Source organism: Wyeomyia smithii, chromosome 1, assembly GCF_029784165.1.
Source record: "Wyeomyia smithii strain HCP4-BCI-WySm-NY-G18 chromosome 1, ASM2978416v1, whole genome shotgun sequence".
NCBI classification, from domain to species: Eukaryota; Metazoa; Arthropoda; class Insecta; order Diptera; family Culicidae; genus Wyeomyia; species Wyeomyia smithii.
The window spans coordinates 204,670,510-204,692,161 of record NC_073694.1 but is presented as its reverse complement, the minus strand read 5'-3'; the positions used below and the strand labels follow the sequence as shown (position 1 = coordinate 204,692,161).

Sequence of the window (21,652 nt, the reverse complement as noted above, 5' to 3'; positions counted from 1 at the left end):
TATCAATATTTTCTCTCTCTTTCCTATCTATGCGTGAAGTACTGTATGGAAGCCTCCTGCAAATATCTTAAAATAACAATATAGTTCACTCTCGAATTTCCCATATATTTCCGTGAAGACAGACAGGGAACATCCCCTCTTGTGGTGAAAAAGGTAACTAAACTCATTGCACAGTGGTACAGTAAGGCATTTTAGGCGGACATGAGCTTTTCGTTGCGATTTTGGTTTGCGGTTTAAAGCCATAGTTTTTGTAAAAAGTTGTTTTTATGCATAGTCCTCTATTTATGTGCAAATGAAAATTAGGGTGGTCCTAAAATCAACGAAATAAAAACAAACTAACTTGTTTTTATTTGCATAAATAATTGTAAACATTCTTTGGCAAACTTGTAGATCAACTAATTCTAAGTAGCTTTGTAAAAAAAACTTTTTTGTAGACATTAAATTTGGTTTCCAAAAACAGTCTTTTCGCTCTATTTTTTCAATTCAAATTTAAAAACAAAGTTTTCTTCGGTAACTTTAATCAAAAATACGCCAATTTTGACGTAGAAACATTGTCGATATATTGTACAGATGAAGAGTTTTCACTATTTCTATTTTAAAAATAGGCCCTTTTAAAATATTAATGTTCGTATAAATTATATAAATATTGTGAAGAAATACCGAAAGTTGCTTAAAATTAGGTGATCTACAACTGTGCCGATGAATGTATACATTTATTTCTGCAAATAAAAAAGTTAGTTTTTTTATTAAGTCGATTTCAAGACCACCCTAATTTTCATTTGCACATAAAAAATAGACTAAATATAAGAAACAAGTTCTTAGAAAAAAGTCTTACTCTAAAACCACAAAATCGCATCGAAAAACTCATGTCCGCCTACATTGCCTTACAGTGCCACTGTGCATTATTTTTGAATTTCTGTGAGCGTTTGACATTCTCACACACGAAACTGAATTTACTCAATTTTAGATTTAGTTGACTCAATTTCATACTTTCACAGAAAAAAATATGTTGTAGATTTCGTGCGTTTATTGTTTGTATGTAAAACTAACGCCATTCCGGGAGTTAAATATTGATAATATAATAGATGTAGCTTATCGAGGCACGAAGAAGAAATATTCAAATAATCAGGCCACGACGTGTAAATGAAAACTAATCCCAATCCCAAGTTTCTATAGACGTGGTTCCCTGTGTAACTTCACTAGCTCAGATCCATCACGGGAAGCAACTACGAAATGAGCGGCCGTCAAGCTCAAGCTCAATAATCAGGCCACGAAAGGAACAATTAAATGAATGTTTCAATTACCTCGTGGAAAAGATAAAAAGAGAAACCGCACAATGGTTGTCAATAGTCGTATATGGTTGTTGTGCCATTTTTAGCTTAGATAACACTTGAATGTTCTAACAATTTAACAATTAAGGTATGGATACATATAATGTTGTAATTGGTTTAAAAGCTTTATTATATTATATATAAGAGATATTTATCAAAACAAACATAATTAGTGATAACAACTGTTACGCAAAAACTATTATTTAATTTTAGTTTTCTTCGTTTTGAAAGTATTTTTTGTTTTTTTATCCCTCCGAATTTGTTGCTCTCGAGTTCTAATCTTCGTATTCATCACTTGCAGCTTTGCTTTAACCAGCATGTTTATGTATTTACTAGCTGACCCGGCAAACTTCGTCCCGCCTATTTTTGTGTTTAATTTTATAATTTTCAACATTCCAAATTCATTGATTTCTTGCGATTTGTTTATATCGTTTGAAATTATTGGTTTTATCGGAATGACAACATCCTCGACTTTTGCCTTTAGTACATCATCTCTATTCCGAAAACACTCATATTGGGTGGAATTCAGTTATTTTCGTTGTTTTCCAGAAACTGAAAGTGGTCATCTTCGAATTCAAGATGGTGTCCACGGTCAATGCTTGGCTTCTATACATTATTTCGATTACGGAAATATTCATATGCAGTAGTATTCGGCTGTTTCCCAGAAGTTGCCATCTTACAATTCAAAATGGTGTCTGAGGTCAATTTTTAACTCCATGCATCATTCTGATTAAAGAAACTCTCATATTGGGTGGTATTTGGTCCCTTTAGGCTATTTTCCAAAAACCGGAAGTCACCACCCTGGATTTCAAAATGGCATTTGGAGACAATTTCTGGCCCCTGAGCGTCATTCTGGTTTAAGAAACACCAATAATAGGTGTTATTTAGTCATTTTCGGCTGTTTTACAGAAACCGGAAGTCACCATCTTAGAATTCAAAATGGTGTCTGTGGTCGATTCTAGCTCCTGTGTATCATTCTGGTATCGAAGCATCTCATATTGGATGGAAATCGGCCGGTTGAAGAAATACCCATATTGGGTGGTGTTTTTTTTCATTTTCGGCAGTTTCCCATTCACCGGAAGTCGTCATTTTACAATTCATAATGTTGTCTGAGGTCGATTTGTAGCTTTAGTGCATCATAACAATCCCGGAAATACCCATAATGAGTGTTATTTGGTCTTTTGCCACTGTTGTTTAGGAACCGGAAGTCGCCAGATTGGATTTCAAAACGGCATTTGGAGACAATTTCTGGCCTCTGAGCATCATTCTGGTTAAAGAAACACCCATATTTGGTTGTTTTTGGGCCATTTTCGGCAGTTTTCCAGTCACCAAAAGTCGCCATTTCACAACTCAAAATGTTGTCTGAGGTCGATTTGTGATTTCAGTAAATCAAAACGATTTCGGAAATACCCATATTGGGTGGTATTTGGTCATATCTCACTGTTTCTCAGAAATCGGAAGTCGCCATCTTGGATTTCAAAATGGTATTCAGAGACAATTTCTGGCCTCTGAGCGACATTCTAGTTAAAGAAACATCCATATTAGGTGGTATTTGTCATTTTCGGCAGTTTTCCAGTCACCGGAAGTCGCCATTTTACAACTCAAAATATTGTCGGAAGTCAACAAACGTACAAACCATGGAACACCACCCATGGATTGCCTCATACATAGGTGAACTTTACTATTATAAAATATTCGGCCGAGTCCACTTCACAATAAAATGTGCATTTTTTTCAGTGTACCCATTAGGGTAATATTACTGTCAAAAGTTACTCTTTTTCGCATGTCGTGTAGAACAAAATCAGAAGTAGCGCACCTAGCGGTCGAAAAGGTGACTAACGCTTCTGTCATTTTCAATTTGTCTTCATAATTTCACGTAAGTGAACTATATTGGTATTTAAGATATTTGCCTCCTGTCTCCGTCAGCGCTCATTGTCATTTTCAATTGAGAATCGTTCCCGAAAAAAAAACCCTTACTAAAATTATATTAAAATAAAATGGACCAATTTTCATACACAAACATCATCAGGAGAAGTTGTTTGATGATTCATTAGGATTTTTAAGTAATACTATCTATCGTTTCAATTATTGGTGAAAAGCGGGGGCCTGTTTTGTATCATAACCGGACTCACTTCTGAGACTTCATCATTTCATGCAAAGGTTTTGTAAAGAGAACTCTTTTCCCTATCCCCTATATAAAAATACTTGAGTTTAAATGGATCTAAAATAAAGTGACTGATCCGATTATGATACATTTGTTGGTCCGATCATAATACAAATCCTATGACCAGAAATTACTATATCTTTGAATAAATTTACCCAAGATTTGCTATTAATTATGTCTTCTGTAAACTAGAAAGATAGATTGCTTCGAAAACGATTTTTTATATGATTACACGAGACATTAATGTTGAAAATCTAATATGAAAAGCTATCCTTGAAAGTCGTCTAAATCGGTTCGATCATGACACATTACCTTAATTATTGTTATAAAATTGAACCGCAAATGAGGAAAAAACCCAGCTTCAATAAAATTGAACAGGCATTAGGGAGAAAATAGACAACACATGAGAGATAAAATGATAGAGGTGAAATTGACATTCATCTGAACTGAGAACAATTTTAATCAGATAACAAAACAAAATTGCGAAAAAATTAAGTCTAGCTTAAATAAAGGGATAAAATTTGATAGAAGAACTCTAATGCAAAGTTAAAGCAAATATTATTTTATTTTTTTAATATTTCTTGAATCAAATACTGCTTAGACTTTGTCTAAGACAATCGCTTAAACCTTGGCTTAGACAATTGACTGCCTGACTGATTTTTCAATTGATAAAAATTGTTAAAATTTACCCTTCACCCAGTTTCTGGTCGATTTCCAATAAACTAAAAGAAATAGCATACCTGATTTAAAACCGTTTACCCTAGGTGTGATAGAATTAATTGCATGATTCCACTTGGCGACCGTGACAGAGAGTCCTTTGAACTTTATAAACAACTGTGAGTAAATATTAGGACAAAATTTCTAATAACAATATTGCTTAGCTATTCGTACACCGAAAAGTTCCCTGCACTTGTTCGACTAAATCAACATTAAATTGATTTGATCAATGTAAAGAAATCAGTCACAAAAAACTATGTTTCGAGCAGCGCAAGGGTCAATTTCCGGTACTGCCAGTGCTCCGGTTTATGCACTTTAGTCCATCGTATCCTCCTCTCATCGCTGAAGATTCTGTCACATTGGCCGTTGTTGCGCCCACCAGCAGCGAGCGGTGGCCCGACGGTGATCTATACTCCTGCCACTGCCGCCGCTGTACAACAACAACAGCAGGACCAAGCAAGCAAGCGAGCGGCGAAGAGCAAACGACAAGCGCTTTACGAAGAACACACTCAATTAGACGAACGATGACGGTCAAACTCACAAAGCGAAAATGGGGAGAGCGGTTGGAAACGGTCGGTCACGCGGTGGGTGGTAGTAGAGTTGCCAGTACAGGACGAACAAGAATAACACGACTTCAAAACTTGAGAAATATAATTGAAATAAACACACCATACAACAACGGGGTCGAAACCGGAAGGGGGAGTGGGGAAGGGGGGAAACCGAACCGAAGAATTTCTCCCCGTACACTCACTTTGAGTCCGGACGTAGATTTGATACAAAGCTGGGGCACACACTATCAGTATCTGTCCATGCGATAACTGCTGGCTGCAACAGTAGGATATACAACATATATCTGTAATATTTCGAGGCGGTCCTGTTGTTCGATTGCACCAACCTCCAGCAAGCACTCAACGTCAATTTATCGACTATTAATGACAGGGAACAAACTGAGCTCGAACTCTTCTTTCTCTTCGCGCCTTAGAAAACCCGAAATCCTGACCGAGAAGAAGAGCCTCTTACGGTTCACTTCGGCGAACAGCTCCGAGTGATGTCAATTTACAACTGAAACCATTTGTCTCTGATTTTCGCTCTACTGCCTTGCCTGCTACTCCCGGTTGAGTAACGACTGAAAATCCGGAGTCAGAGTCTGAGCAGCAGAGCAGCGAACACTCATCACAAACAGTAAAAGTTAATCGACTCCCGCAACAACACGAAACGGCGACACTAATGGAGCGTAGAATTACAAACACATGATTTTATTATTATTATGTGTGTGCTCTCGCTTTGCCCGATTGCTGAAAAGCCAGTCAGGCCAAGCAGAAGCAGGGCCAGTGCCAGAGCGTTCGGGCTGCGCGTCAACAGATACAAATCCACCGGCGGTGTGTCGCTGATGCCTGCACTGGGTCGTGAAAAAGGGGTTTAGCAGGCAAGGAAGCAGGGAGGATATATTAGCTAACGCGCGCTCGTTTAAATGGTTTCGCTCGTTCCTTCCTGCTCTGGCAGGCAGCGTGAAAGCGGTTGAGGATGCTTGGGATCACACACAGCATAGAAGCGAGCGGCAGAGTTTTCGGTATTAAGCGGTTTGCAGGTCTCTTCCCCACGTCGTCGTCCTACGTACCTTAGCACAAAATGCCAACAGGAGAAAATCAGAAGATATTTCCACCTTCACCACCCGCATCGTGCTTACCTACCCACGGCTGTGTGTGTGGGTGTACGCGGCAACGTGAATGAAAATATTCACGGCAATTAGGAGCTGGTGGATCAGCGGGAGGGTCGTTGTGCGCGGCTGGGGTGGAACAGGAAACTGAAGGATAATTAGTGAGAGCAGAAACGAGACACGAATGCAAGTGCGAGAGAATGCGAGCAAATATGAATGATAAAGAGGAGAGAAAATTGGAAAAACGATTTAATTTGAATGTCTCTACTTATGTCCGCCGGTGGGGTGGTTCAGGCGAAAACTCACATGTTATTCTGTTCATGGTTTGTTTATTACAGAAATATTAGTTTCTTACTAATGCTGGTACAGTTTTTTTAATGCCATAAACGGCCTATGTAAATTTAAAATGTTGTTACTCTGTTAACCTAAATTGTCTAATACAATAATAACAATTTGTTATTAGTTGCAACTAAAATATAAATATGTTACCTGCTTTGTAACCCACTCGAATATTGAGAGTGAGCCACCACTGGCAAAATTAACACGCAATCAATAAACAATCAATTACACCCACCTCCTCCTGAAAGAAAGGACCACCCGAGGTTCGCACATAAATTTCCTTTATCTCGCCACTCGCCGACCCCGAAACATCGTTTTGGTACAAGTACTTCTGGTGATCTGCTGCTATTCTATTATATGCGATTACCACGACCACGCGCGCCAGCCCAGTTCAGTTTAGTTCTACCTACTACTAGCTGCTAGCATTCAATTCAATCTGTAACAGCATCATCTCAGGATTGGTTGGGGTAGAGGGGAAGAGTGCTGGGAAGGAGCAGGTTCGCCATTCGGTAGTTAGCTCACTTTTCATACAGTAGCAAAGCGAGTGCTGCTGTCGGTCGCTCGCTAGAGGAAGTGGAATGATGAAAAGATGGGTCGAATTGTTGGATGGATGGATGCTGCTGCGATGGCTTCAAATGATGATGCTTTAATTCACTTGTTTGTTGCCGCTTTCTCTTGCTCTCTCTTTCTCTCGCGTTCGTAGGCGCTCTCTGCCTCTCGCTCACTCACTCTCTGGCAATAGCAATTACATCTACTCTCGTTCTAGCATATTAGCTTGAAACTCGGGCTATTATATGCCCCTTCGAAGACCACTTTCGGCACATACATGCTCTCCTTGCTCATTTAAATGCAGGCGCTTTCCAAAGCAAAGGGAAATTATATGGTAGTTAGGGCAATACAAATAAATACTGTATCCATCATAAGTCGGGCGTTCACGGTGATGGGAAAAAATGTTGAAGAAATCATTAATTAGTCTAAATGGGTGTTTATGTGCCGACCCGAGGAGGAGGATGCGTGGGTTGAGGACTGCAGAACGGTTGCGTGGATGGTGGATGGTGGAAGGGAAAAAGGCCAGGAAAAGGGCGAAAACGTTGTTTAGAGACGGCTCATGGCAACCGAAGCCAACAGAAGTAGGTACGACGACGCTAACGAAGGGGGAAGCGTACGGTGTGCGAGTGGTGTGGTGTATCTCTTCATCAGCAGCATCATCATTGGCAGCAGCGCTTCTACAAACCGGGCTGAAGCACGTTTGTAGGGCGCAATCCCGCAATCGAAAATAGATTCATATAGCAAATGTGCGAGAAGGAGCAGCAATTAAATCAAACGATAAGTCCTAGCACAATTATGACGACCGAGTCATTACACGCTAAATTGAAAATGTGGTTTTATATTTTTTTAGAATTTTCTTTGATAAAAATGTATTAAGTCAAAATAAACTTTTGACTTAGACATTAGTTGGTTGGTTATTGAATAATTATATGTGATATGACGATTTTTTAATGTTTTCAAATTTATCATTTTTGATGTTGATCGAATTCCGCGAACAATTAATTATCACAGATTCAATATCCTAAAATGAGCATTTCAAGTTTTTCTGTTGTTTTAATACAAACAACAACTTATGATATCATCGGTCACACTTTGTTGATGTTTGTTCTGTAGGAAACTGAACAACTGCGACCATTTTTTGATCTATTGTGAGATGCTTCTCTAGGTGATGGATGCATAAGAAAGTGAAGCACTGCATCTAAGGCTTTCGACAGAATACTTCCGATAGCTCCACAAATCGACACCAGTCTTTGAATTTTACCAAACTAAACTTGAGTGGATGACCCATTCGTTTTGAGCCACCAGACTAACGAGGCGTAGTTAAGTTTTAGTATGATTACACTGGTGGACAAAAGAGAAAAAAAATTGCGGCCCTAAAGATCAAAATAGTTGCCCTAGAAAAATATAACTTTTTACCATTCCTGTAAATTTTGCAGCCTCTAATGTATGCAGAAGTTCGTCAGAGTGTCGCATAGTTATTGCTTGCCGGGTTTATCGCTTCAACATTACGAGCATTATTTTTTTTTCAGTTTGAGCTCTAGGACTAAACCTGTGTTTACCAGTGTTATTTTTATGTGCACTACAGTTTGAAATCGCTCCACTGAGTATTGCAACTCACAGTTTGAATATAGCAGCACTCCGCAAAAAGTCAGATATCTCGATAAAGTTGCGATCTTCACTGAAGTTATTCAGAAGGCCAAGAGTTTCTGGTTGATGAACAGCTTTGCGTAGAATTCTGCCGCTTTGTGGTACCAGTGAGCACAAAATTCGTCGTTTTTCGACCTTAACTTATTACACGATTCCGGCCTCCACGAAAGTTGCGATCTTCATCAAAGTTGTTCGAAAGACCAATTTCTAGATGGTAGACAGTTTAGTGCCGAATTTCATGTAGAATTTTTAGCAATGGTCTTATTCCTATCCAAACTACCTGATCAACTTTACTGAATTCACGAAAAAGAGTAAGTAGAGAATACTGAAAACTGCATGCACATTGGCACCATGTTGTAGTAGGATTCCCCATCTAAACTATTAGCCAACCAAAAGCCCGTGACCTTCTGAACAACTATCTTGAAGACTACTGCTCTCCAAGCGTTTGGATTGCAAGATAAATTATGTGCAAATTTTTCCAAACTAGCACTGCACAGCTGCTGAATTTCGAAACAAACTGTAGCTTTCTGAAAATAAAAGCCCTTGAATTTCTGTACAATTTTGCTGAAGGCGGTAGCTTTCTAAGTGGTCAGCGTAACGAGATATGTAATGTCAAAGAGAGATAAAAACTCAGAATTATATGCACACTAGCGCCACGTTGCGGATGAATGTTTCGCACCGCAGAAAGTGTAGATGATGCTGAACATTTCGGGGTGAAGTGATTCCAAACTAATTCCAGTGTATCACGCTGGTTTTTTTGTATTAACTCCACTGGACCAGTAATTATCTGTTGTGGCATTTTTCGAACGTTTCTTGCTGCTCGCACTTTTTTCTTTTTTTGCAGTGTCACTTATTGTTAGTGCTTGTATTTCCTTAGACTTACTATTCTCTTATCTTCTCTATCGACCTCATCATTACCTCAAGCAACTTGGGAGGTTTAACGTGCTATGGATGAATAAAATTTACGAAAGTTTAGAAAAGAGTTTTTAAGTCCTGACAGGTTTAAGGTGGAGAAGCCAGAAAATAAATTCATGTTTAAGCCCAATGGGTTTAAGACTATAACTTTTGCCATTGCTGCGCTTTGTAATTAAATGCTCGATATGCGTGTTCCAGTTTACTTTCTGGTCATGATTCTCAAATATTAGGCTCCAAAGGGTTGTTTTTGTGTATCCTCCGGCAGCAGTTTTTGAAAATCATATTTCTTTCTAGGAGTAAAATGGATAGAAAAGAAGTAGGCCGTGATCAAGATTGGCCAGCTGGTTCCTGCTTTGAAATCATCATATTATTTGGTGATTTTCGGTTATTTTACACTTAAAGAATTGTTAAACATACATAAAGGTGTTCTATTGCAATGTGCTGAGTGCGAAAAGTGTGAAGTTCCACACAAAAAAGTTAATTTAATTGTGAAAATTGAATATCATTGCGTTGCTTTTTAGATTCACCGAAGTGTTTATTTTTTCTTGTTTTATTTTCTATCGCTGTCTTGGCGACGGTTTGAAAGTGTGGAGTGTGTGGTGTTATTGCATACAATAAGAATAGTGTTTTTCGAGCAGCTGCTCCACATAGTTTTATAGTGACTGAATGCTCATTAGGAATTTATCCGTTGGCATAGTGCAAATTATATTTGGCCAGTATCTAATTAAACTTGAATTGAAAATTTGCCAATAAGAGCAAAACCACGCATCGCCGTTTACAGTGTTTATGTGCTATCTCTTTTCAACGAATGAAATGTTCTATGGATTAAACGAGTGTGTGAAGGCATACATGCATGTTGCCACTGTACTGCCATTTAAAGAAAAGTCCAAAAACGATGAAAACAACTGGAAAATGAAGATATGAAAGCTAAGTATACGTTTTGTCTTGTCTGTATTGTAAAGTGATATTTTGGTGCTTGTTTCTAGTTTTACTTTTTGTGAGAAAATAGATACAGAGAGATTTTGATTTCATCATTGAAATTTTGTGCGCGGTATATTTCTCGCAGGGTTTCAGTAACAAGTTTTGTTTTTGTCCACAAAGTGTTAGTGTGGTTTGTGGAGTTTGGAGTATGTGTTTCTCCGGAATCATATGCTTTGATTTTTTGATTGTTCTAGCTTTTGACCAGTTGTTATAACATAATATGTTATATTTATGACTAGTTCGGCACTTTATCAACAAATTTAAAAATATATTCTGGCTAATATGTATATTTGCATTTTTTAAATTGTTGAGGCTTTGGATGCATGGAACTTTGCCAATTTTCATATTTATTAGGCAACTCGTACATCGTTAAGAGATAATCGACGTAAACGCCGAGCTCCTGCGCGTCCGTGTCGGCCGGCGGGATTAAAACGGTTTTTCGTAACGCTTCGGTGTAAACGCGTATTCAGCCCGGGCGGGTTTTGCTTATATATGGACTTCCGGCGTCAGGTGATTTCGCGAAGTCAACCCAGGTATTTCATCATATCTTTCTGATCTTCATCAACGTTGAGCCGGAGACTGCTCGCGCGTTGCATCTAAATTAATACATCGCAAATCGAAGTAGATTTCGTTCAATTGATAAATATCATTTCAACCTCCGCGTCGATACCTTCCATGAGGTCGTATTATCTACAGATAGATCAACAACGCGCAATAGTTTTGGGTATAAAGAGGATCACCTTACGAGGAGATATACGGTAATTTTAAGTGGTCTCGGTTTAGTCAAAGGTCCTGTATCCTCGCGTACGTTTTATTGTTCCGGTGTTACATTATCAAACTAAATAAGTTCGAATCACATTATGAATATCGTGGCGGATGTAATAAACTTGTAGGTGCGGCACTTGTTCTGAAGACCCCGACATTCGAATATAGCGCATCGTTTACCAAAACGAACCCTGCTGTATACCTTTCCCTTTCTCCAACATCCCAGTGATTTCTCGTGGAAGTGCAGAGGTGTTCTCGGCTTCCAATAAAGCAATAAAGCGAGTATCACGTCAACATATTCCTATACAAATTCCTTCTTTGACCTGCATTCGGATGCGGCCGGCGCTGGTATTGCCTAATATAAAGATTTAGGTCACCTGTTTTTACACATTGAGGATACATGTTGGTCCCAAACATCATCTGTTGGTTCTTTGTGTAATTACAGATGATCTGGCAATAACGGAGTAGCAACCGCGGGCGGTCAATCATGCTCATGCTCATGCTCATCATATTTCCTTCTAGGAGTAAAATGGATAATACTTGCCTTGGAAAGATTAAAACTCAAACTCCAAGTGCAGTTTGCGTTCTGTTGGAAATAACGCAATCGTGATTTCCTCTAACCCGAACCACTACGTCGTCTACAGAATAATGATTATAACAAGAATAGTAAAATCCCGCCTTTGATTTTTGACGTAGAAGTACGTCTTACGACAACATAGAGGTACAAATTGAAAAACTGAAAATATCAAGGGCGTCACGAAATTGTTCACTTGCAAATGCTCAAAACTCAGTCAGTTTTCAACCGATTTTCTTCATTCTTACAGCAATCGATTGGAGCTATGCTTCGACCAAAATGCAGAAAACTGTATTTACGTGATGCTAACTATTGTTCTGTTGAAAAATGTAGAGCCTTGTTAAATGCATATCTCGACCAATTAGAGCTGAAAACAAGGGCAAATATTAGGTAAAACTTTCAGTGTCAGTCAAAATCAAACTAGACAACTAATCACTACATAGAATGGTTACTTATTTTTATACTTGAGGATGGTTTACTGGAAACTGGCTCGACACGCTTGAGCATAGTAGCGGTTGATTTCAGCGCTGCAAAGCTGAGCAGACGACAATTGCAAGAACATTTTGCATGGTGTTTGTACTCGTTCATTCCACTCGATCACAGCTTTTCATAGCAGACGGACCAACCGAGGATACCGGTGAATTACACTGCACAGCATTGCTGAACATGTCCGGACATGTTAAAGATTCTGTTCGGATCTGACGGGTTTGCCTTCAGCCTTTTTGCCACTGTAGTAGTTAGTTGGTAGCGTGTGTGTATCATCGTTCGTTGACTTGATATGTGTTTGTTTGCTTGGAGTGTGTGCGAAAAATTAACGAGATAACTAGAATCGTTCCATGTAATCGACCAATCAAACAAACATGTCACAATTGTGAAATACCAAAGGCACTTTTAAATGTCCTAAATGATATAATTGAAGAAGTTCATATTTTTTTGCCACTCGCCAAAACATTGATGATAGTGATGAAAACTACCTGGTTTTTTTTCTTTCTGTTCGTTTCTCGATCGTGATTGGTGTTGTTGTCGAAAATGTTCCACTTTCCTTGCTTCTACTATTCTTCCAAACCTCATCTCCATTCAAAGTTTTAGACGAATCCTTGACATAAATGGCAATTTAAACCTTCATGATCGTTCTGAAGCAAAGTAAGGAAAAGCAAAGTACCGTTTATCTTGTGCCGAGTTCTAATTTTTGGCAGGTTGCACAGAAACAATAATAGAACTACAATCATCGGTAAAGGGCAATTCGAAATGACGATAAATTAAACAAACTTGCTGGTGTATCTATTGGGAAACCCCAGTGACGCATTTATAACGCCCCTAAATTATATAATGGAAAAGCTTTTTCCTAGCACTCGCCAAAATGTCGCTGACAGTGAAAATTACCGTAGTCTTGGATACCACTCTGCATTTCTTATCATTTCAGATATTAATCAGCTATTCGCTCGGTTGGCGAAAGACTGGAGCAAAAGCGCAACATAGTTCCCATATGCGAACCATTAGCCTTCCAGCTACCGAACCTCTTCCTCCTTGTTGGTGCCAACCGGGATACGAGTAGCTAGTAAGAAGATCGAGTAACCAACCCCGGTGGGACTACCGGTCGTATGCTGACAGGGGAAGCGGTCTTCCTTTCTCGAAAGGAAGCTTCCTGGACATGTAACGCCACCATAAAAGACCTAAGTAACAAGTCCTGGTTGTGCTCGGCACTCAAAACGGTAGCACAACGTCGGTCCTCCTGCGAGAAAGTGGAGTTGGCTGTTGGCCTTGCAAGCCCGCACCACGAAAAACAAAAGTAACGAATGCTATAACAATAAATTCGAACCAGAACAATCGGCAAAGACCATGGCGACGAAAACGGACTAACGATTGGATACTCGGAACATGGAACTGCCGCTCTCTCAATTTTCTGGGAAGTACCCGTGTACTTCACGAAGAATTGAAAAACCGCCAGTTCAACATCGTAGTGCTGCAAGAGGTATGCTGGAAAGGAACGACGGTGCGTACGAATAGGGTGGACACACCATCTACTAGAGTTATGGTGACACACATAAGCTAGGCACGGCTTTTATAGTGATGGGTGAGATGTAGAAGCACAAAGACGAATTCTACGCGCAGTCGGAACGTGAATACGATCGCTGCCCAAAACATGATGTAAAAATTGTCATCGGGGAAAACAACGCTCAGGTCGGTCAGGAGGAGGAATTTAGACCGGTAATTGTACGCACACCAGCTGAAAAATAAAAATGGGTTAAGACTAATAGTCTTCGCCGCCTCCAAGAATATGACCATACGTAGCACCTTTTTCGAGCATAGCCTCCAACATCAGTAGACATGGAGATCACCTAATCAAACAGAAACTCGAATCGACCACGTTATGATAGATGGTCGGCATTTTTAGACATCATCGACGTCAAAACACCCCGCGGCGCTAAAATCGACTCGGACCAGAAACAGGTAATGGTGAAGATACGCCAAAAACAATCCGTTGTGAACAACATACGGTACCGCTGCCCGCCAAGGTATAATCTCGCGCGGCTAAGGCAACCCGAAGTTCCCGAAAACTACGCGCTTTCTCTCGAAGCTGCACTGCCAGAAGAGGACGAGCTGGAAGAAGCCCCTCTAGAGGTCTGCTGGAATACCGTCAAGTCAGCCATCAGCAGTGTAGCGGAGAACATCCTAGATCGCGAATGGTTTGACGAGGATCGGCAGATATTGGATGAAAAGAACGCAGCGTGAGCAGTTATGCTGCGAAGAGCCACCCGTCAGAATGTGGAGTGGTACAAACAGAAACGGAAACAGCAAATCCAACTTTGTCAGGAAAAAACCGCCGCTAGGAAGAGGAGTCCGAAGAATAACAAGCCGTACAGTACCGCTCTCATGAAACACGTTGAGTTCAATCAGAAATTCAACGCATCCCGCAAAGGCTTTATTCCGCGTGCCATAAGGGGGATAAGGATGGGACGGTATCGGAGCGGAGCCGATCACTATCCTGAATGCCGCCTACAGAGTGATATCTCAAAATTGTGATATTCGACAGTGATGAGTGTAGGGTTATCGACAAGTTCGTGTACCTTGGCTCAATGGAGACTGAGAACAACGATACCAGCCATGGGATTAGGAGGCGAATTACCAGCCTACAATAAGCTCCACAAAACATTACGGTCGAAACGTCTAAATTCCCGCGCAAAGTGTACCTTGTAAAAACGCTTATTAGATCGGTTGTTTCCTATGGGCATGAGACGTGGACAATGCTCGAAGGGGACCTGCGAGTGCTCGAAGTTTTTCGAACGACGGATGCTAAGAACCATCTTTGGTGGTGTGCAGGAGAACGGAGTGTGGAGATGGAGAATGAACCATGAGCTCGCGCAAAACGTGGCCAAATCTGGACGGATACGTTAAGCAGGGCACGTGGCGAGAACAACGAACAATTACCCTGCAAAATTGGTTCTCACCTAGAATCCGGTTGGTACGAGACGAAGAGGAGCGCAAATAGCAAGGTTGTTAGACCAGGTGGAATATGATCTGGCAAGTACGGAGTGCCCGCGGGATTGGAGGCGGGAAGCCCTGGACCGATGAAGTTGGCGGAATTATGTTGTACAGGCCATGTCTTAGGACGTACGGCCATTTAAATCAGTGAGTTTTCCATAACAGCTAGTGGATAGATGATCTTTTAATTTCTCTTTCAACAGGGTCAACATACGAACATAACTTATTGCCAGAAATATATTGACATAAGGCACACTGTGGTTATTCTACGTTAACTTTGAGGACGTGTCTTATAAAACAACTTCTCCAACAATTATTTTTTGTTGGGGTGTGTCTTCATTCTGGTTGGCGAATGGTTGGACACGTGTCACTTGAGATCCTATTGTGGTCATTCACCTCTGCTTTACGAACTAATTTCATTTTTGTCATATGACTTACATTTTAAGTTTTAGTAAAGCGGGCAATGTATGCAGTTTGCGAGGATGCGAAAATGAACGGGAATAGAAGGTGTGACTTTTAGGCTTAGAAAAAATTTTCCCTCGTCCAGACGGGACACACCTTCTATTCCCGTTCTATTCCCGTTCATTTTCGCATCCTCGCAAACTGCATACATTGCCCGCTTTACTAAAACATTCACCTCTGTCCAGCAACTCCTATCCCAACCTCCACGTGGTGCCGACCGGGATACGAGTAACCTTAGCGGAGATCGGGTAACCAACCCCGGTGGAAACTTTGGTCGTATGCTGACTGGGAAGGGGGAACGTACGCGGCTGTTTCCTCATGTTAGAGGCGGCGTACAACAGCGTCTGATCCGGAGCGGGCGGCTGAATCATGAAACGCGGTGTCTCGCCAGCTATATCAAAGACGGCAGCCCCGTCGCGAGACTTGGTATCGCAGCCCTAGTAAGGCAGCATACTGAATATTAAATACTACGAACAATCCAGATATAAATACGGAACGGAATAATCGGCATGGACCTAGGCGAACGAAAAAGGACAACGATTATTGGAAACTCGGTACTTGGAATGTGAGGACTCTACTCGAACCGGCACGCGCATGTATCCTGGCTAGAGAGCTGCAGAAGGTGAATGTGGAGGTTGCAGCTATCCAAGAGGTGCGGTGGCCGAAATCGGGAGAACGCGAATTCCGAGCAGTAGATCCTATTGCGGACACTTCATTTAAGTACCACATCTACTATAGTGGCGGCGTGAAAGCAGAAAGAGGAGTCGGTTTCGTGCTAATTGGAAAACAGATGAAGCGTGTCATTAGATGGAGGCCGATCAGTGACCGTATATGCGTGTTGAGAATTAAGGGCAAATTCTTCAATTACAGCCTAATAAATGGGTACGCACCGACCAACGAGAAACCCGATGACGAAAAGGAGGAGTTCTAGCCCAGGACACGATATAAATATTGTCATCGGAGATGCAAATGCACAGGTCGGGCAGGAAGACTTCTTCCGCCCCGTAACTGGTAGGGAAAGCTTCCACTCTACTACGAACGACAATGGCCTGAGGCTTGTTAATTTCGCTGCAGCTAGGGGGATGGCTATCTGTAGCTTTTATTTTGTACGCCGGAACATACGTAAGCACACCTGGATGCACCGGAATGGAGAGCTTTGCTCTCGAATTGACCACGTTCTGATTGATGCACGGCACTTTTCAGACGTTACAGTCGTGAGGTCGTTAAGAAGACCGACCGTTGACTCGGATCACTATCTCGTAGTAGCCAAAATCCGCGCCAGGCTGTCCAACGTGCCCAAATCCAAGGCAACGAGAAGGATGCAGTTGAACATCCAGCGGCTATCAACTGAAGGAGTAGCTGCAGAGTACTCGCAGAAAGTTGATGAACGGATTGAGGAAAGAGCTGAAGGGAATCTGAATGAACAGTGGAGGCACATCCACAGTTCGATCAGCACTACAGCGCGAGAAGTGTTGGGTACAACTGCGGCAGCTGCGCCCAATGAGTGGTTTGACGCTGAATGCCAGCGAATGACGGAAGAGAAGAACCGCGCCAGGGGTCAAATGTTGGCCACGGCTGTGACTCGTCAGAGCAGGGGTAGATATCGAGATGCAAGTGCCGCTGAAAAGAGACTCCACCGCCGGAAGAAACGACAGCATTGGGAGCGTATTCTTGCGGAGGCGGAAGGTTGCTTCTCCAGGCACGATGCGAGGAGCTTCTACAAGAAGGTCAACGGAATCAGGAATCGAAACGTGTCAGCCCCTGTCATGTGCAACGATAGGGAGGGGAACCTGATAAAACAGAGGTGGCCAGGCGTTGGAAGAAACACTTCAGTGTGCTGTTGAACGGTGAGGGAAACAGTGGGGCCAAAGGAGCAGGATGACTATTGAGAATGATGGTCAAGCTGTGGATCCACCATCCATGGACGAGGTGAAGAAAGCAGTGAAAGAGCTGAGAAACTGCAAGGCAGCTGGGAAGGACGGCATTACCGCCGAACTCTTCAAAGTCGGGAGCGAACAGCTGTATCGTGCCATCCATCGGATCATGCTGAGAGTGTGGTCTGATGAAGAATTGCCCTCGGACTGGTTAGAGGGTCTCATATGCCCGATCTACAAAAAAGGCCATCGCCTGGACTGTGGCAATTATCGGGGCATAACACTTCTCAATACCGTGTACAAAATTCTCTCCCGCATCCTGTTCCACAGACTGAGGCCGTTGCAGGAGACCTTTGTTGGCGAGTACCAATGCGGTTTTCGAGGGGGACGCTCTACGACGGACCAAATGTTAACCTTGCGACAAATCCTCGATAAATTTCGAGAATACAACTTGCAGACGCACCATCTGTTCATAGACTTCAGGGCAGCGTACGATTCAGTCAAGAGGAATGAGTTATGGCAGATTATGATGGAACATGGCTTCCCAACAAAGCTGATTAGGCTGATACGTGCCACCCTTGAAGGTTCTACATCAAGCGTCAGGATAGCCGGTGAGATACCGGACTCGTTCGTGACGTTAGATGGTTTGAAGCAGGGTGACGGGCTGTCGATTTTATTGTTCAACATCGCATTGGAAGGTGCTATACGGAGGGCTGGTGTGCAGAGAAGCGGCACCATCATTACGAAGTCGCACATGCTTCTCGGTTTTGCGGACGATATCGACATCATTGGTATCAACCGTAGAGCTGTGGAAGAGGCCTTCGGACCTCTTAGGAGAGAAGCTGCGAGATTAGGGCTTGTCATAAACTCTGCCAAAACGAAATACATGGTGGCTGGCAGAGTGCGTGGTAGTCCGTCGAAGGTTGGTGCTGCGGTTGTGCTAGAAGTAGTCGACGAATTTATTTACCTGGGAACATTAGTGACATGTGACAACGAGGTTAGCCGTGAGATAAAGAGGCGGATAGCAGCCGCAAACAGGGCCTTTTACGGATTACGTAACCAGATAAGGTCCCGCAGTCTGCAAATCCGAACTAAACTTGCACTCTATAAAACACTGATTCTTCCGGTGGCCCTCTACGGCCATGAATCATGGACGCTGAAAGAGGCTGATCGGCGAGCTCTTGGTGTTTTTGAGCGTAGGATTTGATATGAATCCATTTTAATGGGCCGTGCTTTTACATAACTATTTTCATTGAGTAGCATTATAAAATGCTCCTTCAATGTCAAGAAAAGCTGCCTGAGAAATTTTCTTAGCTTGAATAATTTTTCGATTTTTTCGTGTATGTTTTTCGAACATATGTTGCGCGTCAGAGGTGGATATTTTATCTAGAACAAATAGTTTCTCATTAGAAATAATGAACTCGCGACCAGCGTGCCGTAAAAACATCGTTTTCATTACATCCTAGGTCAGTTCCCAAAATATTGTGAGCAGATCCAACAGATATGTTCAGATTGGTGGCTGGATCTTCTACGGTCCGAAGAGGGTGGGTCATTATACCTTTTGATGGTTTTATAAACGAAATCTCGCGTAACCCCACTCGATTTCAGACGTTTGAATATTGTGCAAGAGCGGTCACCGGTTGAAAAACGCTTCACTACGACTATCCGAAATTACCTCATTGCGCATCAAAACAGAACAAAACTGACAGACAGCCAACAGCATGCATATTTTCAAGTGCATACGAAAGCTATACACTGGGGTCTTTTTTACGCAGTTGATTGTACCTCGTTGAAAAAATCCGCGTATAAAAAAACTTCGTTCAAAAAATAAATTCGATTAAAAATAAAAATACGCTATTGAGCATATGCCTAAAAAATTATAAAAAAATGGGAACAAAACAAACAAAACGCGTTTATAGTGCAGCCAAAATTAAATTTCACTGAAAATCGGGGCAATCACTTTTTCATAGTGATTTTGTTATATTTTTAGGCTTTAGCATGTGTTCCTTGAGCGAAAATCAATCGCAATAACCTTGACTCGAGTCAGTATTGTTGTTTTTTTTTTGTTCCTATTTCCCGCATTAACGAAACTTGCCTATTGTTTGATGATACCAGAATTTTGGAACAAATAAATAAAAAATTTGCATTGATTATATTAAAAAAAAAACAAAATAAGTTATTTTCATGAACCATACGATTAATTTTTTACTTTATTTCACTTCATTTACTTTTTCTTGGATTTACTTATACTAAACCAATTTGATACCGCGTAAAAATAGTCCTCTAAACGTAAAAATAGTTTGCGTTATTTAAAACAATCGCGGAAAAAGAAACCGCGCTATTGAATAAAAGAAGAAAAGCTGCGTATAAATACCGCATTTAAATAATTCGCGTAAAAAAAACCAGTGTATATTAGACACCTAGTAGCATCTAATAAAATATGTTGGAACATCACAAGTTAAAATGGGTCATAATGGAGTAACGAAGCAAAGCCTAGGTGCTAACCTTTTTAGTTTTTTTTTAATTTTTATCTTGATTCTGAGGTGGAAAGTACTTTTAAGTTCAGAGGTGAATGATACTTTGAAGTATTGAGCAAACATCATGCACAATTTTTCACAAATCAAATTTTTTGTTGCGCGGAGTTTAAAATGTTGGAATTGTTGGAGTTGAGACGCTTAATTTTTACAAGAACTTCGGAGTTTACACCGCGTAAAAAACGACATCGCATCAATCATATGATGTATATTTAATCTACATTGGGAAAACATCGGCATAACATTGTCTAAAAAATAAACAAAAAACAACATCACATAAATTATACAACAATCAATTATTTTTCGAGAAAAAAAAACCTCGTAGACACTGAAATCCATGTTAAAGTAAACCACATAAATTCAAAAACTTGCTTAAGCTCGCGTTAAAACATTTGCAGAAAGTTTCTAATTGAGTCTTCTAAATTAGCATGGAAATCGGGAACAAAATAAAAAGATAAGGTCAAATCTATAAGTATTCGGGAGCATGATTTTGAAAACTCAACCGGTAGAGTGAATAAATGATTTGAAAATAAAAATCATGGGAAACAAACCTCGTAAACCCGATTTTTCTGGAAAAAAACACATAAATTCCGATGTTAGTTTGAACAAACCGCGTAAATTTTGGAATTCTGAAATTCGCGTAAAAATAATCAGCGTAATAATTGAGTCCTCCCAGATCTCCCAGATGGTCTCGAGGTACGATGCTGGCCTAACAAGCCAGTCGTCGTGGGTTCGAGTCTCGGCTCGGGAGAGACTGTTAGTGTCAATAGGATCGTAGCGCTAGCCCCGCAATTGCCCTGTACACTAAACAGTCGGCTGCGAAGTCTGTGTATAAATAAACAGAAGGTCAAGTTCCGAATCGGAATGTAGCACCAAGGCTTTGCTTTTTAATAATTGAGTCCGTTTGGACAAATTATATGCACAAAAAAGTCCTCTGAAGTCTTACACATTATTAAATCGAATTTAATTCTTTAATTTAATTTAATAATTAAAATCGAATTTTTTTTATTGCATTACCATTAAAGTACAACTTCTTGAGAACATTTCCACGAATTTTATAGAAATCTGAGCAATACGGAAATACGTGAAAAACGTTCCCGTTAGCCATTACTTCACAAATAATTGGTAATTCTTTCGAACAAACGTGGTTTTTGCTGTTGATTAGTTCAACTTTCAAAAAATTACTACTTTTATGCAATAAAAGAGATGCTACACACATTAAAAAAATCCAAACTTTGCTCTTTTTTTCTCAAGCAAAAAGCTATATAACCCCTTAAAGGACAGTTCTTAAAGAGTAGTTGAAAGGCGATACAAAATTTATTGCGAGTGCAATCTGGTTCATTAGCTTGCGACTAACGGGTAAAAATGACCTCTAAAAAAAGTATTTTCCTGTAAATATTATACAGCAGTCGCAATTAAAAATTATTCAAATGCGAAACAAGACTATATGAAATGAATGGAAGCCAAATGCCTGAAAAAATACTAAAAAAATGTTGCATGGTTCAAGATAAATTCTTAGCTCGCGTAGCGTCTGGGGTTTTTGATTTTTTTTAGTAACCTTGATTAGCAGGGAGTCACTAAAAATTCATTCTGCATTGAAACATCGGGACGGCATCACTGCCACGCCGCTCGAGCTTTTACCAGGCAAAGACACCAACGC

General features: G+C 40.7%; 1 protein-coding gene across 7 annotated transcripts in view; it reads right to left on the bottom strand.

Moving 5' to 3' along the window:
• Window positions 1-6,589, bottom strand: part of LOC129718341 (homeobox protein GBX-2) — a 61,713-nt gene extending 55,124 nt beyond the window's left edge. For 2 of the 7 annotated variants that reach the window (XM_055669027.1, XM_055669037.1), the window contains exon 1: window positions 4,964-5,490. The gene's annotated coding sequence lies outside the window, so the exon portion shown is untranslated. Of the gene's footprint in view, window positions 1-4,881; window positions 4,901-4,963; window positions 5,491-6,443 lie in introns of those variants that run through there. The other 5 variants (XM_055669038.1, XM_055669035.1, XM_055669031.1 and 2 more) reach the window with 5 other exon arrangements.
• Window positions 6,590-21,652: the final 15,063 nt, after the last annotated feature.